The sequence below is a fragment of the Marmota marmota genome, unplaced genomic scaffold (genome assembly GCF_001458135.2).
Source record: "Marmota marmota marmota unplaced genomic scaffold, marMar, whole genome shotgun sequence".
In the NCBI taxonomy this organism is placed as follows: domain Eukaryota; kingdom Metazoa; phylum Chordata; class Mammalia; order Rodentia; family Sciuridae; genus Marmota; species Marmota marmota.
This window is the reverse complement of record NW_026000205.1, coordinates 9,834,248-9,853,523: the sequence shown is the minus strand read 5'-3', so window position 1 is coordinate 9,853,523 and position 19,276 is coordinate 9,834,248. Positions and strand designations below refer to the sequence as shown.

The 19,276-nt window shown below is 36.7% G+C and overlaps 1 protein-coding gene and 2 long non-coding RNA genes across 7 annotated transcripts in view; 2 read left to right on the top strand and 1 right to left on the bottom strand.

Annotated features, from left to right (window-relative positions):
• The first annotated feature begins 752 nt into the window (after positions 1 to 752).
• Positions 753 to 3,290, top strand: LOC125612635. Its single transcript, XR_007343125.1, has 2 exons — positions 753 to 811; positions 2,582 to 3,290. It is a non-coding gene; the product is annotated as an uncharacterized LOC125612635 (long non-coding RNA).
• Positions 3,291 to 9,324: 6,034 nt separating this feature from the next.
• The window catches only part of LOC107151760 (zinc finger protein 540-like), a 35,028-nt gene continuing 25,076 nt past the window's right edge, over positions 9,325 to 19,276 (top strand). For 2 of the 5 annotated variants that reach the window (XM_015497146.2, XM_048791088.1), the window contains exons 1-2: positions 9,325 to 11,336; positions 11,949 to 12,002. The gene's annotated coding sequence lies outside the window, so the exon portion shown is untranslated. Of the gene's footprint in view, positions 11,337 to 11,945; positions 12,003 to 19,276 lie in introns of all 5 variants that reach the window. The other 3 variants (XM_048791087.1, XM_048791090.1, XM_015497145.2) reach the window with 2 other exon arrangements.
• Positions 9,519 to 13,924, bottom strand: LOC125612628. Its single transcript, XR_007343115.1, has 2 exons — positions 13,865 to 13,924; positions 9,519 to 12,895 (listed from the first exon to the last, which is right to left on the bottom strand). It is a non-coding gene; the product is annotated as an uncharacterized LOC125612628 (long non-coding RNA).

Below are 19,276 nucleotides of genomic sequence, written 5' to 3'. Positions count from 1 at the left end.
AAAAAAAAAAAAAAAAAGAAAGGGCTTGCTGTACTGGATTTTCATTCTCTCTTTTGCTCTTCTGCCATATGAGGACACAACATTTGTCTCCACCTGCCCTTCTGCCTTCCCCTGTAGCAGGAAGGCCCTCACCAGAAACAGGATGCCAGTGCCTTGATCTTGGACTTCCCATCCTCCAGAACTGTAAGGAAGTAAATATCTGTTCTTTATAAAATACTCAGTCTCAGGTACTCTGTTATACTAGTACAAAATAGACCAAAAATAAGGGTATTCTATTTTCCTCCTAGAAACATTATTGTTTTACCTTTCATATTTAGGACTGTAATCCATCTCAAATTAAGTTTTTTCTTTGTTTTTATGTAGAGGTCAAGATATATTTTTTCTCATATATATAAGTTGTTGCTGACACTGTTTATTGAATTTCAGTGCTGCCTCTTTAACAGATCATGTGACCTTATGTGTGTGGGTATATTTCTATATTCTACTTTGTTTTATTGCTATATGTACATAATCTTTATAAGATTAAGTATTGAAATTTTATGATATAAATTGTAAACTGTAATTTTTTATATTATGCTTACATCTTTTTAAATACCTTTATTTTATTTATTTTTATGTGATGTTGAGGATTGAACCCAGGGCTTTGCACGTGCTAAGCGAGTGCTCTACCGCTGAGCCACAGCCCCAACCCCTAAACTGTAATCTTTTTGATTTTTTTTTTTTTTTAGTTGTACATGGACACAACACCTTTATTTCATTTATTTAAATCTACGTGGTGCTGAGGATCCAACCCAGTGCTCACACATGCCAGGTGAGCACTCTGCCACTGAGCCACAACCCCAGCCCAATGTATTCTTTTTTTTTTTTTTTTCATTGTAGATGGACACAATACCTTTTATTTATTTTTACGTGGTGCTAAGGATCGAATCTTGTGCCTCACAAGTGCTAGGCAAGGGCTCTACTACTAAGCTACAACCCCAGCCCTCAACTGTATTCTTTTATTTTTTTTCCTCTTAATTTAAAAAAATTTTTTTAGCTGTAGATGGACACAATACCTTTATTTTATTTGTTTATTTTTATGTGGTGCCAGGGATCGAACCCAGTGCCTCATGCATGGTAGGCAAGCAGTCTACCACTGAGCCACAGCCCCATCCCCTAAACTATATTCCTTAGCAACCTTAACATGGCAACTCTTGGTCCTGGGCATTTCCATATGTATTTCAAGAACCAATTGGTTGATTTACCCAAATAAAACTGAATTTCCCTGGATTTTCCTTGAGTCTATAAATATAGGGTGGATTAACAAATACCAGACATATAAAAAACTGCTATAACTCAACAATTAAAAAATAAATAAATAAATAATGGGCAAAAGATTCAAATAGCCATTTTTCCAGATAGAAAAATGACTGATAAGCCTATGAAAAGATGATCAATTATATTAGTCAGTAGGCAAATGTGATATTACTTCATATCTACTAGAATGGCTAGAATCAAAAATACAAATAATAACAAGTATGTTGAAGATATGAAGAAATTAGAACCCTCATACATTGCTGGTAGAATTTAAAATGGTATAACCGCTATAGAAAACAGTTTGGCTGTCTTCAAAAAGCTAAGCATGGAGTTACCACATGAGTTAACAATTCTACTCCTAGGTATGCAAGAGAATTGAAAACTTGTGTTCACATGGGAAATTCTATAGAGATAGATGATTAATAATTGCTTGGGTGTGGAGGGTGTGAGATAAGAATTGGAAAAGATTGCTAATGGGTTCAGAGTTTCTTTTTTAGGTGATTAAAATGTTCTAAAATTAGATTATAGGAATGTTTGCACACCTGTGAATATTTTAAAAATTAGTGAATATTTTAAATGGGAGCATTTTACATTAATTATATTTCAGTAAAACTTTTTTGACAGGGTAAAAAGCCTTTCCACTAAAATTTACATAACATTAGTGAGAGTAACTTAATAAAGACCTAAAAAAATGCAGACATGGGGCTGGGGTTGTGGCTCAGTGGTAGAGTGCTTGCCTCACATGGGTGAGGCACTGGGTTCAATCCTCAGTACCACATAAAAATACATAAATAAAATAAAGGTATTGTGGCCATCTACAGCTAAAAATATTTTTTTTTTAAAAAAAAGAAAGTAGAAGCAATGCAGGGACGTGCACGTGTTTGTAAATTGGAAAAGTTGGTATTTGCTAAGATGTCCTTTATATTTTCATATGAATTTTAGGATCAATTCATCTATCTCTGCCAGAAAGCTAGCTTGAGTTTTCATTGGGATGATGTTCAATCTGCAGATCAATTTTGGGAGAATCACTATCTTTTTTATTTAATATTTTCTTAGTTGTCAGTGGACTTTATTTATTTTTATGTAGTGCTGAGAATCGATCCCAGTGCCTCACACATGCTAGGCAAGTGCTCTACCACTGAGCCACAACTCCAACCCATAGAATCACTATCCTGAGTCTGTTTTCTGTTGGTATAAGAGAATAACATTAGGTCTTAAGGCCTGAGCCCTCATGAGTGCAATTAGCACCCTTACCAGAGAAACCCTTCACGCTTCCACTCTCTAGGACACACCAAGAAGGCATCACCTTTGAGGAAGCAGGCCTTCATCAGACATGAATCTGCCAACACCTTGATTTTGGACCTTCCAGTCTCCAGAACTGTGAGAAATGAATTACTGTTGTTGATACCCCAAAGAGTTTGTGGTATTTTGTTACAGTAGCCCAAACAGACTAAGACAATGTCCTTTATTAGGTTGAGGACCTTTTTCTCCATTCCAACTTTGTTGAGTATTTTTATCATGAAGAGGATGTTGGATATTGTTAAATGTGTTTTCTGTGTCTTTGAGTTAATCAAGTTGATTTTCTCTTTATTCTGTTCATGTGGTGTGTTACATTGATTTTTGCATGTTAATCCAAATTTGCATTCTTGGGTCTCCACTTGTTATTCATCGTATATAGTCTGTTTTGTGTTGCTATAAGAAATACTAGAGGCTGGGGACTTTTTTATAAAGAGGTTTATCTGAGTTTGGTAAATCTGGTGGCTGGAGTGTCTAAACAGTATGGTGCTGGCATCCTGGCAAGGGCCTTCTGGCTGTCTCATACAGTGGTGGAGAAATAGCAAGAAATGGAAGGAAGTGATGACACTATGAGGTAGGAAACTAGAGGGATTCAGGGATCAGGCTTGCTGTTTTTAAAACAATGTATTTTCCTCTTGGGTCCTTTGAGAACTACATTAATCTCTTCTGACTTTAGCACCCCCAGTGACCTAACCACCTTCCACAGGTCCTAGCTCTCCCAACTCAACACCACCACACTAGGGACCAAGCTTCCCAGCACATGAAAATGAGACAAACTATGTCCAAATCATAACACATAGTATATAAACTTTATTTGTTGTTTGATTCAGTTTTGTGAGGATTTTGTGCCTCTTATTTTTTGTGTTTTTCTTGCTATAAGTACTTTTATTTTAAATTTTTACTCTTTTCCTTTCATTTATCAGAGATTGAACCCAGGGGTGCTTAAACACTAAGCCACATCCCCAGCTCTTTTTTATGTTTTTATTTAGAGACAGGGTCTTGCTTAAGTTGTTTAGGGTCTCAATAAGTTGCTGAGGGCTGGCTTTGATCTTCACTCCTCCTGCCTCAGCCTCCCAAGATGCTGGGGGATTACAGGCATGCGCCACTACACTCAGCTTAAATTTTACTTTTTAATTACTTGCAATTAACACATAGAAATATAATTTATGTTTTATATTTGCATCCAGTGATCATGCTAAATTTATTCAAATAATTTTAGAATTCTTTTGGTTTTTTTGCATATACAAACCATGTCATCTGCAAATATTTCTATACATCATCTTTTTCAACCTCTACATTTTTCCTTTCTCCTATCTTACTGCACTGGTTTGGGCCTCCAGTATAATCTCGAATATAAGTAGTTATAGAAGATACCCTTGTTTCATTCCCTTGAGTAACCCATCAAGTATGTTACCTGAAGGTTATTTTAAAATGCTCTTTATTAGGTTGAGTCAATTTCCTTCTACACTACTTTTATTGAGAGTTTTTATGATGATAAATACTGGATTTTTCAAATGTACTGCTGTCAAGTATGACATGATCATACTTTCCTCCTTTATTTTGTTAAAGTGGTAAATTACATTGGTTTTTGAATGTTAAACAATTTTACATTCCTGGAGTAAACTCCACTTGGTCAGCACTTATTTTATTACTTGCTGAATTTGGTTAGCTCTATTGTTTAAGATTTTACATCTATGAGAGAGATTAGCCTGAAATGTCCAAGGTTAGTTTAAAGACATTTTTGGCATCATAAAGTTGGTTTTTCTGTTTGTAAAAATTTGTATTTGGTATTTTTTTTTTAATTTTTTATTGTGGGTTGTTCAAAACATTACAAATTTCTTGACATATCATATTCGACACTTTGATTCAAGTGGGTTATGAACTCCCACCTTCACCCCATACACAGATTGCAGAATCACATCATGTATTTGGTATTTTTAATTCCCTCAAACATTTGGAAGAATTAATGAATGAAAATATGTAGGCCTGCTTGAATCATAGAGGTTAATTTTTTTAAAGTAATTTTTTTGTAGTAAAGTGATATGCTGTGTGTGTGTGTTGCTAGAGATCAAACCTAAGGATCTTGCACGTGCTGGGTAAGTGCTCTGCCACTGGGCCTCATCTCCAGCCCTGGTCGTCTGTTTTTATGCCTATCTTACTTTCCTGCAGTCACATTCTTTATGTGTGTGTTGGAGGGGAAGGGACAGGCAGCCTGGAGATTTAACCCAGAGGCACTTTACCACTGAGCTACATCCTCAGCACTTTTTATTTTTTCATTTGAGACAGGGTGTCACTATGTTGTTTATGACCTGAGTTACTGAAGCTGGCCTTGAACTTGTCACCCTCCTGTCTCAGCCTCCCAAGCTGTGGGGATTACACATGTGTGCCACTCTGCTAGCTCGCAATCACCTTCTGCCCAGAGAGATGAAAAATGAACTCACCTTTCTATGCCTCCTTAATAACAAAGTTGAACTAAGTAACATTGTCACTGATCATCCTTCCAGGAGTTGTTTTAAACCTTGCTTCTATCCAGTGATCTCTACCCTCAGTTTAAGTAATATGGATTTAAAAATAATACTAAAGTTTGTTCTCATTCATACATATAAGTAAATAAATTTTCAATTAATTTCCTACAAGAGATTAAAGAGACATATCTTAGTCCATTTATGCCCTTTTAACAGAATACCACGGACTGGATAATTTGTCAAGAATAGAAACTTACTGGCTAACTGTTCAAGAGTCCAGGAAGTCCAATATCAAGACGCTGGCAGGTTTGGTAATTCTGATTCCAAGATAGAGCCTGTATTATGTACTGAGATGGCCTCAGATAAAAAAGAGACAAAAAAGGCGGGGGGCTAAATTTACTCTTTTATGAAAGCATTAATCCTACCTGTGAGGGCAGAGCCTTCAAGGCCTAATCATCTCTCAAATGTCTGATTTATTAATACTGTTAAAATGGCAATTAAATTTGAATTTGAGTTTTAGTGGGGACAGACATTCAAATGGTAGCAAGAAAGAAGGCCTGGCAGAAGTTAAAATGATTTTCTAGAACTAGTTTATTTGAATCTCTGCAGAATTTTGTGGTAGGAAGATAGAGTTATGATGGGAATGGGTCTTTCCCCAATATAATTATTGCTCACTTTCCAGACAGAGCACAGCCCACTATTTCCTCTACAACCTGTAGCCCAATATCAGAGCCACCAATGCCCTCTGCTTCCATCTAAAAACTGCAAAAATATTGGCTCAGAGAGAAAAGCACACTATTTTTAGAGTGGAAATCTGAATCCCTTCAGCTGCAGGGCAGAGCAGAAGGCTAGCTGTGGCACAAAGCCAGGAAACTAGACTGACTGGTCTGTCCCAGAGGAAGCTTACATCACATTCATTTAGAAGTTGCTTTGCTTTGCTTTTCCAACCTGTACTGTCCCCATGGTTTCATTTTCATTTTTTCCAGCTATGTTCATATACCATGAAATTACTGTGAAATTTATATGTGACATTTAAAAAAGTAAATTATTAGTAATAGTCTGCATATGAATATATAATTTTAATATTTGAACTGTGGATTTTAATACTTGAATTGTTAATGTAAGTGTATTTATAGAAATTTTATATACAGAAGCTGGCACTACAGACTTTGGAAAATCAATTTATTATGAATATCTATAAACATTTTTAGTAATGTTATCAGAATATTATAAAGTTAACATAATGTTCAGATAATTTGTTATCATATGGGAAATACAATAGATTCTTCACATTATTTGAAAAAACAATTTAATATGGCTTAAGTACAGTAATATAAAAGAAAATTATTAAACTCTTTGTAAGAGAACAGAGTATCTTTACAACCTTATACTAGGGAAGAGTTTCTTAAACAGAATTTCTGATATTTAAAGGAATGATAAATATTCTTATTGGTCAAAAAGACACCATAAAGAAGGTAAAAACCAAGTCATGAACTAGAATACCACTGCAAAACTACAAGCCAAAGGTACGTATCCAGAAGATTTAGCAGAGACTCCAAAAGTAAATCCTACTTGTAGGAATTATACTCTAGAGTTATCCTAACACATATACACCTTTTTTTAAAATATTTTTTTAGTTGTCAATGGGCCTTTATTTTATTTTATTTATTTATATGCATTTCTGAGAATCAATTCCAGTTCCTCACACATGCTAGGGCAAGTGCTCTGCCACTGAAGCACAACCCCAGCCCATACATATTCACTTTTAAAGGCACACAGAACTGTTCATAGCAGCACCATTAGTATGGGGAGTGGGGAGGGGGTGTCTGTCAAGAGTAGAATATTAAATAAAAATTGGCATATGCACACAGTAGAATACCACCCAGCAGCAAGAAAATGAACTAAACAGATTTATGAAAAAATACCCAAAACATAATCTTGGGTTTAAAAAAGTGATAGACTGGGTTCAGTCGTGTACAACTGTAATCCTAGTGACTTAAGAGGCCAAGGCAGGAGGATCACAAGTTCAAGGCCAGCCTTAGCAACTTAGGAAGGCCCTGTCTCAAAATTAAAAAAAAAAAAAAAAAGTGCTGGGCACAGTGATCCATGCCTGTGATCCCAGCAGCTCAGGTGGCTGAGGTAGGAGGATCACAAGTCCAAAGCCAGCCTCAGCAACATAGCAAGGCCCTAAGCAAGTGAGCAAGACCCTGTCTCAAAATAAAATATAAAAAGGGCTGGGGATGTGGCTCAGTGGTTCAATGACCCTGAGTTCAATCCCAGGTACCAAAAATAAAAAGGGTTAGGTGTACAGCTCAGTGGTGAAGTGGCCTTGGGTTCAATCCCCAGTACCAAAAAAAATGAAATAAAACAGAAGTGACAGAATACACAGAACATCATTTCACAAAATTTCAAACACATGCAAATGTAAACTATTTGGAGAGCTATGGGAAGGTAAGTATAAAGAGAAAATCAGAATGAGTAACACTGAGTTCAAATTATAGTTATCTTTGTGGAAAAAAGAATAGGACTGATTGGCAAAGTACATATAACAGGCTTCAATGGAATTGAATTTCTTAACCTGGTTATCAACCAGGTACAGATCTGTACAGTATAATAATTTTATCCACTAAACTCCACTTATGTTTATATGTATATTTGTGTGTAGAATTTTAAGGTAGTGTGTTCAAAATGAAATGAGGAGAAAATAATATCAGAGCTGAAGAATTATTTTAGTGAGTTCAAGCCAAAAAATACGGTTAAAACAAGAGTTACAAGAGTACAGAAGAATAAGAAACCCAGAGAATACATTTAAAAGAACTTGATGAAAATAAAACTAGAAAATAATTAAACAGAAAATTTAAAAGCACAAATAGGACACACAACCAGTTATAAATAAGTGACCATTCTTGTCATAGAAAATACTAAAAGTAAAACTTGTGTTTACAGAATAAGTGAAGCACACATTTATTTCTCATCACACTACAAAAGGCGAAAAAAACAGCAATGAGAACAAAAGCAAATGAGAGAGAAATACTACAATGATTTTGAAAATTTGAGGAATTCTGATACCAAAAGGCACATGAATGACACAGGAGAGGCAATTCACTGTGTAAAACCCAAGTTCCAGCTGGGCATGATGGCACACACCTGTAATTCCAGCAACTCAGGAGCCTGAGACAGGAGGATCCCAATTTCAAAGCTAGCCTCATCAAGGCCCTCAGGAACTGAGACCCAGTCTCAAAACTTAAAAAAAAAAAAAATGGAATGGGGTGTGGCTGAGTGGTAAAGCATTCCTGGGTTAAAACCCCAGTACCAAAAAACAAACAAACCCAAGGCCCAGAATCCACAGAAAGGGCAGTTGGTGACATGTGCCTCTGGTTGAAAGTATATACACAAACTTGTACTCCAGCCTTTCCCACTTTATTTTGCCTCCTTGTTTTGATCTCTGGATAAACTGATCTTAACAGGATATGGCGGATACCCAAAGAAGGGCCAATTAAGGCACAGTTAGACAACAAACCACACTCAGAAGCCTTCTGGGGCTTCTTTTCCCAGATACCAGCAACTCAAAACTTAGCCCACACAGGTGGAAGTCCTCTCAAGAAAAATTAAATGGCAAAGGGATTTGACCTCAGTGGATCTTGCAAAGAAAAGGCTAGAGCAGGACTCTTGTCAATTGACAAGCACTAACCAATGATTAGAAGGAAAGACTACCTTGTATTTGAGAAAAATTCCAATATGAAAGGAACAGAGTAAGTCAAATAGGGACACAGAATTTGGTCATAAGAGAGTATACATGGAGCCATGAGAACTCCAAATAAATAATAATGAATGTAATTACAAATCAGTAATTCATATGGTTATGAATCAGACAGTAAACATACTACATAATATTTTAAAATACATAATTATATAAGGAAAAATACTGTATCCAAACAGAACAGATTGCTATGAAGATGAAAAAAATAAAAACCAGGAAAGAGTTCTAGGAAATTAACAATATAAATAATTTAAAATTTAAATACTATTGGAAGATAAAGTTAACAAAATTTCAAAAAAATAATTCTTGAGTTAAATAAAGAGATAAAAAGAGAAAATAGGAGAGGGCCTGGGGTTGTGGCTCAGTGGCAGAGTGCTCGCCTGGCATGCATGAGGCACTAGGTTCAATCCTCAGCACCACATTAAAAAAATAATAATAATAATGTGTCCACCTAAAACTAAAGATACATAAATAAATAAATATTTTTTAAAAAGAGAGAAGATAGGAGAAAAACATTTAGAGGCGCAACCCACGAAAAATTTCTATCAAATAATATACATTTCAGCAAGAAAGAGGAAGGAAGGAGGAAGGAAAATTCACAGAAAATTTAACAGCTCATAAATACAATAGTTTCTAGACTAAAAGTGCTTGCCTGGTATCCACATAAAAAACTTGGAAAAGATCCACACCCAGACACAAAATTATGAAATTTCAGTACACTGGGAATATAATTTAACATTTCCAGGAGGGTTGGGAACACAAGATTACACACAAATAGGGAACAGATGACAAGAGTCTTTTTATAAACATCAGCTACAAGATTATGAAGTAATACCTTTAAATTCTGATTTGTAGAATTCTCACTCCAACAAAAACTATCAGTGCAATAAAGATATTTTCAGACAACTTTCAACTTAAAATATTTACATCAAAAGCCTGCATTTTAGGAGAGCTGTTGTAGAGAGGCAGTCAGTAGTAATGAGAAATATGTAAAATTAGCAAGTTAGGACACAGAAATCCAAATCAGGAAAAGGGACAAATGATGCCTTAAAGCAATTCTACAATCCAGGTAGGCTATGATAAGGACTGTGAAAGAGATTCTGCAAGAACAAAAAAGTTATGGGATAAGATTTGAGCTTTCAGAAAAATTATCGCTGAGTCTTACATATTTGTTGTAATACCTGGAAAGGGACAGTAAGAGGAACACACACACAAAACCCACCATATACATACAAGCCAATTAAATCCAGGTCAAGCGAAAAATTGTGAAAATATAATTGGCTCTAAGGCCAAAAAAAAAATACGTAATCAGTTTATAAACATCAACTATTGCTTTAACCAATACCTGTAATATAGCTGTATTTCAAAGTGGGTCTGGGAAAGAGAAGGTTCAAATTTCTTGTTTTAAATGAAGTCTTAAGTTTTTTCACCATTAAACATGACGTCTTTTATTTTAACCACTAAAATGACTTAACTAAAGAGTTAAGATTTCTTATTATCTACGAGTGACTTAGGAACTTGTCGGATTCATCTAAGATTTCATATTCAAGGAAGAAACAGTGAAACACTTGTTTCTACAGAATCCTGCTTATTTCACCATTTTGGTATCCTAACACCTTGACTGTGATGACAGACCTTACTTCCTCCTTTCCAATTTTGCTTCAAATTATTTTATTTCTCTAACTGCCAGAGTCCTGAAGGCAACCTAACCAACATGGAGTTCATCAGAACGCCACACCCAGCTTCTTATAGTTACACAGTAATCCACAAGCACAGTCCCCCTGGAAAACAACCAGAAGTGCAGGCTATCAAAACCATCCCCAGGCATTCACAGATAAATATAGCCTCAGGCATGCGTCAAACCAAGCCATAACCGCAGACTCTACATCTGCGTCAGAATTGAGCTTAACTGCGCAACATTCTCTGCGCAGTCATTGCAGTGCATCATTCAAACAATCATACGCAAGAACAGCCCCACGCACAGGGGGGGAAACAAAAAAAGCAACGCAGTCCAGTCTTTACGCACTCGGTTTGGTACACTATTTAACACCCTGTCTCACTAAATAATCTTGGCACCCCACAACGCTGGGGTGGGCCTCACCACCAGGATTGAGGCAGAGAACCCTCAGTCCCTGGGGAGGCGTGGGAGGCGCGGGAAGGGCGAGCATTCGCTTTTGCGCGTGTGCGTCCACGTTGCACCAACATTCCCGGCAGCCTCTGCGGCACGGCCCTGGAGAACCTGGATGCGGAGTCTATGACTGAAGAATAGCCTTGGTCTACGACTTTTCTCGGCCTTGAACTACATTTCCCAGAGGCTTCGGGACCCCATTATATTCTGCAGCATCAGTCACGAGTTGATCTTGCAGGTCTGAGTCAGCCTGCCTGCGTCTTCGGTCGTCAGCCGCCCTCTCGCTGCGCTGAGGAGGCTCTGAAAAGGCTCCGGTCTTGGACCTGAACTGAGACTCGCACGTTGCGGACCTCCGGAACCGCTATCCTGGAGTCCTCCACCGTTTACGATGGTGAGCCCCGCATCTCTACGGCGGTGGATTTTCTGAGAGGAATGAGTGCGGGCAGGGGCAGGTCGAGTCTGTTGACTGGGAACGAGGAGGGAGGGCTCAGGGCTTGGCTTGGCTTGTGTGGATGGAGCCTGTGGCTACTTTACGTTTCTATTGGTTTCTAACGGATTGGCGCGGATTGGCACGGGTTGGCGCGGGTTGGCGCAGGGTTGAACTCCTGTGGCAGTAATTTGATGCAAGGGCCCTTTTGTGGCGCAGTTCATATCCAAATGCGAGATTGATTCCTATCCTCTGCTCTGAAATCAGCTGCAGAAAAAATTCCTAAGGGGAAAGTTGAAAGTGGAACCCCAGAATGAAGGTCCTCAACGAAACGTTGGGGCTTGGACTCAGGACGGGCGGCTGGGGCTGGAAGGGCACGTAGGGACATTCCATGGAAAAGGTTAAGGGCGGTTTTCAGCATGGCTAACCTCTGGAAAAGCAAACAGGCTAGTGTTCCTCTGCGCATGCGTGTGGGAGTCGTGACGGGATGGCGGCAGAGACTGGGTTCAAAAAAGGTCAAATAGCTCACGCATCCATTTTTTCCCCACCCGCTGGGCCTGCCATTTTCAAAAGAAGGCTGGTGAGGAGGAGAGGAGAATCATTGCTGCGTATCTGAAAATTAAATTCAAGGTGAGGTTTTGGTTACTTTTTGTTCCATTAAATCGCATTTTGTTTTTCAGAACATGGAAACGTCTGGAATCCTTCTGAAATGTAATATATCCCTTAATCCTAAGTTTTCCTTCCACAGTGAAATCAGACGTTGATCCCGCTCTTTCTTGGAACCACCATGTCTTTCAGATTAATTGTGTACATATCCGTTTTGCAAATCTTTCAGTTTTTCCTGTTGACTCTGTTATTAAGCATTCATATGTTATAAAAATACAACTCTAGAAAATAATATTAGACCATTATTTTAGACGGTGATTCATTAAAGAAGAAAACATACTCTTAAATATATTCTTAATTTTCTGCACAGGCTTGAATTAGAAAGCAATGTAAGGGGAAGATTTGATGAATTTTAACAGTGACAAAGACTTTGCTTTGGAGACTTTTAGATTTAAGAATTTGGTGGTTTGGGCAGAGGTCTGTTTAAACAAAGGTAGACATCCAACCTACTCTAGCAGCAATCCATAGTGAGGTCTTTTTTTTTTTTTTTTTTTTTTTTTTTTTACTAATCAGGCAGTACAAGTTTGTTTTAGAATACACTTATGTGTGGTATATGTAAGCAGCAGCAGTATGGTATAATGGCTAAGAGTATGGATGGAATACCTTGGGTAACTCCTGGGCAAGAATGCTGGCTAGATAGGTGAGCCTGAGTGGTAGTTTATTCAACCTCTCTTTGCCATAGTTTCTTAACTGTGAAAATGCTAATAATAATAATCGCACCTACCTCATAGAATTATGAGGGTTAGATGAATTAATAGTGGAAAGTCCTTCTGACTATGTCCGATACATTCTAAATCCTCAGAAAACACTACCTGTTATTCTGATGTAGTGATTCTGGGTCATTCACCCTCAGCTTTCTGTACATCAAGAAAAAAAACAATGTGAAATTATTTTTGTTGGCACTCTTGGGTAAGAAAATGAAGCAAATGTTGAAGTCATATAGAAGAGCATTTTTTTAAAATTTATGTTTCTAGAAAACAACCCCTTGAAATGGTATATAGATTGTTGAATATATCCGTTGTGTGTGTGTGTGTGTATATATATATATATATTTATGTATAAAATTTGTTCCTAATATGGAAAATGTTAAGTTAATCAAAGTGTTATACAATAGTATGCAGCTAATAAAATTTTTAAAGATACAGTCATAGGAAATGATTTGTATGTAATGTTAAACCATATTAATAATATGAACTGTTTCTCAGGAAATTGTTAAATTACATGAGTCACATTATTCATATTGTAATTTGAAGGATTTTTTCAAGAATTATAACTAAACTGGTTGTTTAATGGAGAAAAGATAAAGCCATTTTTATTTATTTGGTACCAAACACATTAATGTTTCATTTGCATACATTCACTTAACTGTGACTGAAATTTTTGCCTACCTAAATTTTGAACATTCACAGATAATATTGATACGAGAAGTGTCTCATTACATTAATGTGATATAGCAAAAGAATGTTCAAGAAGAGTGAGATGCTTATTTCAGTTCCTTGATTTCCTGGTTATTTGCACCCATATTGTGGACCTGTTTACTCTAGTTGTCTTAATGAGCAAAAAGCATGTAGAAAGAATCACATTAATTAATTCAAAGGAGACAGAGGACTGCAAGTTAGTTGTAGGTTTTATTTTACCTCTGTGCATATGAAAAGGAAACACCAATAATCCTAATTTGATTTGAAAAGCCTTCCAAATATCTAAAACCTTTTTAGATGTTAGAGATGTCAATGCCAGGATAGCAATTAATAGAACAGCCTTTCAAAATTACTTCATGTTTTTGAGATTTCCAATTACTCTCACAAGTTAAGTGTGGTGGCACACACCTGTAATTCCAGTGACTTGGCTGAGACAGGAGGATCACAAGTTCAAGGCCAGCCTGGGCAGCTTATGAGACCCTGTCTCAAAATAAAAGGACTGCAGATGTAGCTCAATAGTAAAGCACTCCAGGTTCAGTCCCTAGGATAAAAGAAAAAAACAAATACTCTCAGATTTTAGCAGTATAATCTCTGAAATCCAAGTATCTTACAAAAACTCTCTAATAAAAACAATTCAAAAGGGATTGGGGTTGTGGCTTAGAGATATAGAGCGCTCGCCTGGCATAATAAAGATAATTGTGTCCACTTTTGACTAAAAAATAAGTTTGTTTTTTTTTTTTTTTGAGAGAGAATTTTAATATTTTTTAGTTTTCAGCGGACACAACATCTTTGTTTGTATGTGGTGCTGAGGATCGAACCAGGGCCGCACACATGCCAGGCGAGCACGCTACCGCTTGAGCCACATCCCCGGCCCAATAAGTATTTTTTTAAAAAGACAATTCAAATAACAGAGTTTTAATAATAGAAAAAAAAAGAATAAGGAGCTGGGGTTGTAGCTCAGTGGCAGAGCACTTGCGTTGCACATGTGAGGCCCTGGGTTCGATCCACAGCACTACATTAAAATAAACAAAATAAAGATATCAAAAAAATTTTTTTTAAATAAGATAGTAATAGCTATAATATTCACATACCCTGTTTCAGACAGGGTAATAAGATTAAGCCTTTATGTTGGGCACTGTGGTACCCCTGGACAAGGAGACTGAGATAGGAAGATTGCAAGCCTTCATTAACTCCTTCTGTGCCATTTTATCACATCCGAATTTTTTTTTTTCCCTGATGCTTGTCTTGCTATGTTGCCCAGGCTGGCCTTGAACTCCTAACCTCAAGCAATCCCCCTGCCTTAGCTTCCTAAGTAGCTGAAACTACAAGAACTCACCACCATGCTGGGATCACATCAGAATTTTTTTTTTTCCTGGTACCAGGAATTGAACTCAGGGATACTCAACCACTGAGCCACATCCCCAGCCCTATTTTGTATTTTACTTAGAGACACGGTTTCACTGAGTTGCTTAGTGCCTTGCTTTTGCTAAGGCTGGCTCTGAACTCACAATCCTTCTGTCTTAGCCTCTAAGTTATCTTTTTTCCTGAGAGAACTACATTCTCAGGTTGGGGTTGTGGCTCAGAGGTATAGCACTTGCCTAGCACATTCGAGGCCCTGGGTTTGATCCTCAGCACCACATTAAAAAATAATAATAATAAAACTATTGTATCCAACTAAAAAATATAAAAAAAGAACTATATTTTCCAAACTTAGCTCTAAAATTCATATATTAGTATTATTAGTCATGATTGTAAATATAGAAAACCTGAAGTACCAAAAGAACTCTTTTTTTTTTTGAGAGGATTTTTAATATTTATTTTTTAGTTATCAGCGGACACAACATCTTTGTTTGTATGTGGTGCTGAGGATCAAACCCTGGCCACACGCATGCCAGGCAAGCGCGCTACCGCTTGAGCCACATCCCCAGCCCCCCAAAAGAACTCTTAGGATTAATAAGTGGGTTTGGCAGGAGCACAGGATACAAGCTCATATATAAAGGTTATCATTTTTCTATATACCAGTAATGAACATTTAAAAGTTAAAGTTTTTAAAATGTACCATTTTCAGCCGGGCACCATGGCCTGTGCTTATAATCCCAGCAGCTTGGGAGGCTGAAGCAGGAGAAATGTGAGTTCAAAGCCAACCTCAGCAACTTAGTGAGGCCCTAAGCAACTCAGCAAGACCTTATCTTTACATAAAATATTAAAAAAAAAAGTATGGGGCTGAGGTTGTGGCTCACAGAGTGCTTGCCTAGAAAGTATGAGGCGCTGGGTTCAATTCTCAGCACATATAAATAAGTAAGAAAATAAGTAAAATAAAAGCCATCAAAAACTAAAAAAAAAAAAATGTTTTTTTTAAAAAAGGGCTGGGGATGTGGCTCAGTGGTTAAGTGCTCCGTGTTCAATCCCTGGTACCAAAAAAAAAAAGAGTACCATTTTTAATAACTATCCAAAAAGTGAAGTATTCAGAGATAAATCTAACAAAATTAGAAAACTACAAACACTGATGAAAGAAATAAATGTACTTATGTATTCATACATAGATTTTTGTACATGAATTAGAAAATTAATACTAATACAATATCTTCTAATTTGATCTATACATTCAGGTCAGTCCCAACCAAAATGATAGCTTTTTCATAGATATCAACAAGCTGATTCTAAAATTTTATGGAAAGGAAAAAGAACCAAAATAGCTAATATAATTCTAAAAGGATTCTGGGGGCTTCACTTTACTCTATTTCAAGACAATATAAAGCCAAGATAATCAAGTGCTGTAGTTTGGATCTGGTTTGTCCCTCAAGGGCCCCTGTGTTAAAGGCTTGGTCAAAGCTTGGCACTATTGGGAAATAGTGGAAACTTAAAAGGTGGGGCCTAATGGGAGGTTTTATGTCATTGGGACTGTGTCCTCAAAGGGGACTGCTGAATCCCCAAACCCTTCCTCCTCCTCTTTTTGCATCCTCCTCATGAGAGAGCAGCTTTGCTCTACCACATGCCCCACCATAATATGCCTCACCAGAGGCCCCCAAACAATGAGTCCAACTGACCATGGACTGAAACCTCCCAAACTGCAAGCCAAAATAAGCATTTTATAAGTCAATTATCTCAGGTATTTGTTATCATAACAGAAAGCTAAAACATCAACGCAGTGTAGTACAGGTGAGAGAATAATTCCAGATTAAAAGAATAGGCTGGAGCCAGGTGCAGTGGCACATGCCTGTAATCCCAGCAGCTGGGGAAGCTGAGCAGGAGGATCATAAATTCTAAGCCAGCCTCAGCTCAGCAAAAGCAAGTTACTAAGCAACTCAGTGAGACCCTGTCTCTAAATAAAATACAAAAATAGAGCTGGGGATATGGCTTAGTGTTTGGGTACCCCTGAGTTCAATCCCCAATCCCAGGTACCAAAAAAAAAAGGTCTGGAGAGCCCAGAAATAGACTCACATGTAATTTTTAACACTGATACAAAGGTAATTCACTGGGAAAAAGACAGTCTTTTCAAAAAACGGTGCTACAATAATCGAACATCCATATGCAAAAAGAAAAATAAAAATCTTGGCGTACTCTTCACCCTTTATCAAAATAATAATAGCAACAATAATAATCTCAAAATGGATTATAGACTTTAATGTAAAACAAAACTCTGAAACTTCTAGAAGACAGAAAAAAATTATGTATAAATTTTATTTGGCATTGTCAGGTATTTTGTACAATATCCATTAGTTTAGATTTATCTAATATTTTCTCATGCCTAGATGCCCTGCCTGTAACAATTATTACTGGGATGCATTCATCATGATTTTCTATCTTCCTCATTCCTTCTGCATACATCAATTGGAATTCATCTGAAAGGAACTTTTGTTTGTTCCTTCTCCCCTAATTCTTGCTTTATTCAATCATTTACATTTGTATGGATTCATAAATATTTCCTTATTATATTATATATAATCTAATACTATTTTATATATAATCCAATACTACAGCTATTTATTTTGTTGGTCAAGTTGTCCTGGCTGTGGCCATTGAGAGTTTTTATATTAACTTCAATGTCCTTTTGACATAAGGATGCAAAACATATCTTTAAAAAAGAATTTAAAAGGTATGATAATTAAAAGGAAAAATTTACTAGAGGGTCTCAACAGTCAATTTAAATTTGTAGAGGAAAAAAAACAATAAACTTGAGAATGGACCAATACAGCCTACACTTGAGCCTATTAAAAAAAAAATTCTTAAGAAGTCTCATAGAAATGTATATGTGGAATGCTATTAAGTGTGTCTGTGTATATATATATATATATAGTGACCATACCATAAAGAGAGGAGAGAGGAAAAAGGCTGAAAAAAAAATATGAATAATGGCTAAAAACATAATTTTGATGAAAAACTCATCACCTGTCAGAGAAGCAGTGAAATTAAACCTGTCTTCCTTTTTGAGTCAGGATCTTGCTGCATTGCCCAGACTGGCCTCTAACTTGCCATCCTCCTGCCTCTGGCTCCAGAGTAGCTGGGATTATACGTGTTATCCCCTCACCTGGCTAAGGAAGGCAGTGGGATGACCTGTTAAAAGTGCTAAAGAGAAAACTCAATAAGGAGTTTTTAAAGGAAAACCATCTTTCAAAACTTTTTGGAGATGGACAAAGGCTGAGTGAATTAAAGAGAAAGGCAACCAGATGATACTAGAAGCAGAGGAGAACTGAAGTTGTGATGTGAGACCATTACCCAAGGAATGAGATGGTATCTAGAAGCAAGAAAGGTGGTGAAACAATATCACCTGGTGAGACCTATCTAAGAGCAGGTCTTACTTAAATAAATCTGTATGAGAGTATATTTCTGTTATTTTAATTTGTTATTACTAGCAATAGGAAATCAGTACAAGCAGTAATTACAAGGAACACAGACAAGATATGCCTGTAAGATAATTATGTCGGTAAATATAAAAAATACCTTTTTACTCATTTTCCTCAACTGAGGTTTTTATCTGGGGTGGAGGGAGCAGGCACTCAACCACTGAGCCACATTCCCAGCCTTATTTTGCTTTTTTGACCTTTTTTTTTTTTTTTTGAGACTGGGTCTCACTGAGTTGCTTAGTGCCTCCCTTTTGCTGAGGCTGGCTTTGAATTCCTGCCTCAGCCTCCCCAGGCACTGGATTATGGGTGTGCACCACAGTGTCCGGCTTCAACAATAAAAGTATATTGCACCAAACAATTACAAAATTATATTTTGGTGCTTATAACACAAAGATATAATAACACACACACTAGCACAAAGAGCAAAATAAAGTGGAAACAAATGATTGAAGCAAAAGTGACACAAAGAGTAGAAGAAAACCAATTAAAGCAAAACTTAAGTTTCTTGAATAATCAACAAAATGGACAAACGTTTAGCTCAACATAACTTCCTAAAAATGTTGAGGATTTTTGTGTCTATATTTATAAGGGATATTAGGATATTAGCTAGACTGACCAAGAAAAACAAGCAAAGTACTAAAGACAGGAATAAAAGAGGGAACATTTCTCATCTCTAAATATCTTATAAAATAAAAAGTATAGATTATAATGGTATATTATAAATGACTGCAAGTAGGCACTGGGATTATAGCTTAGTGGTAGAATATTTGCCTTGCATGTATGAGACACTGGGTTCCATCCTAAGCACCACATAAAAATAAATAAATAAAGTATTTTGTCCATGTACAACTATTATAAAATAAAATACTTTAAAAAATACTTAAAAATTTAAGTATGCAAATCAGACAAGAAATAACAAATAAATGAATGACTGCAAATAGATTAGACAACTATTAGATGATACAAGTAAATTTCT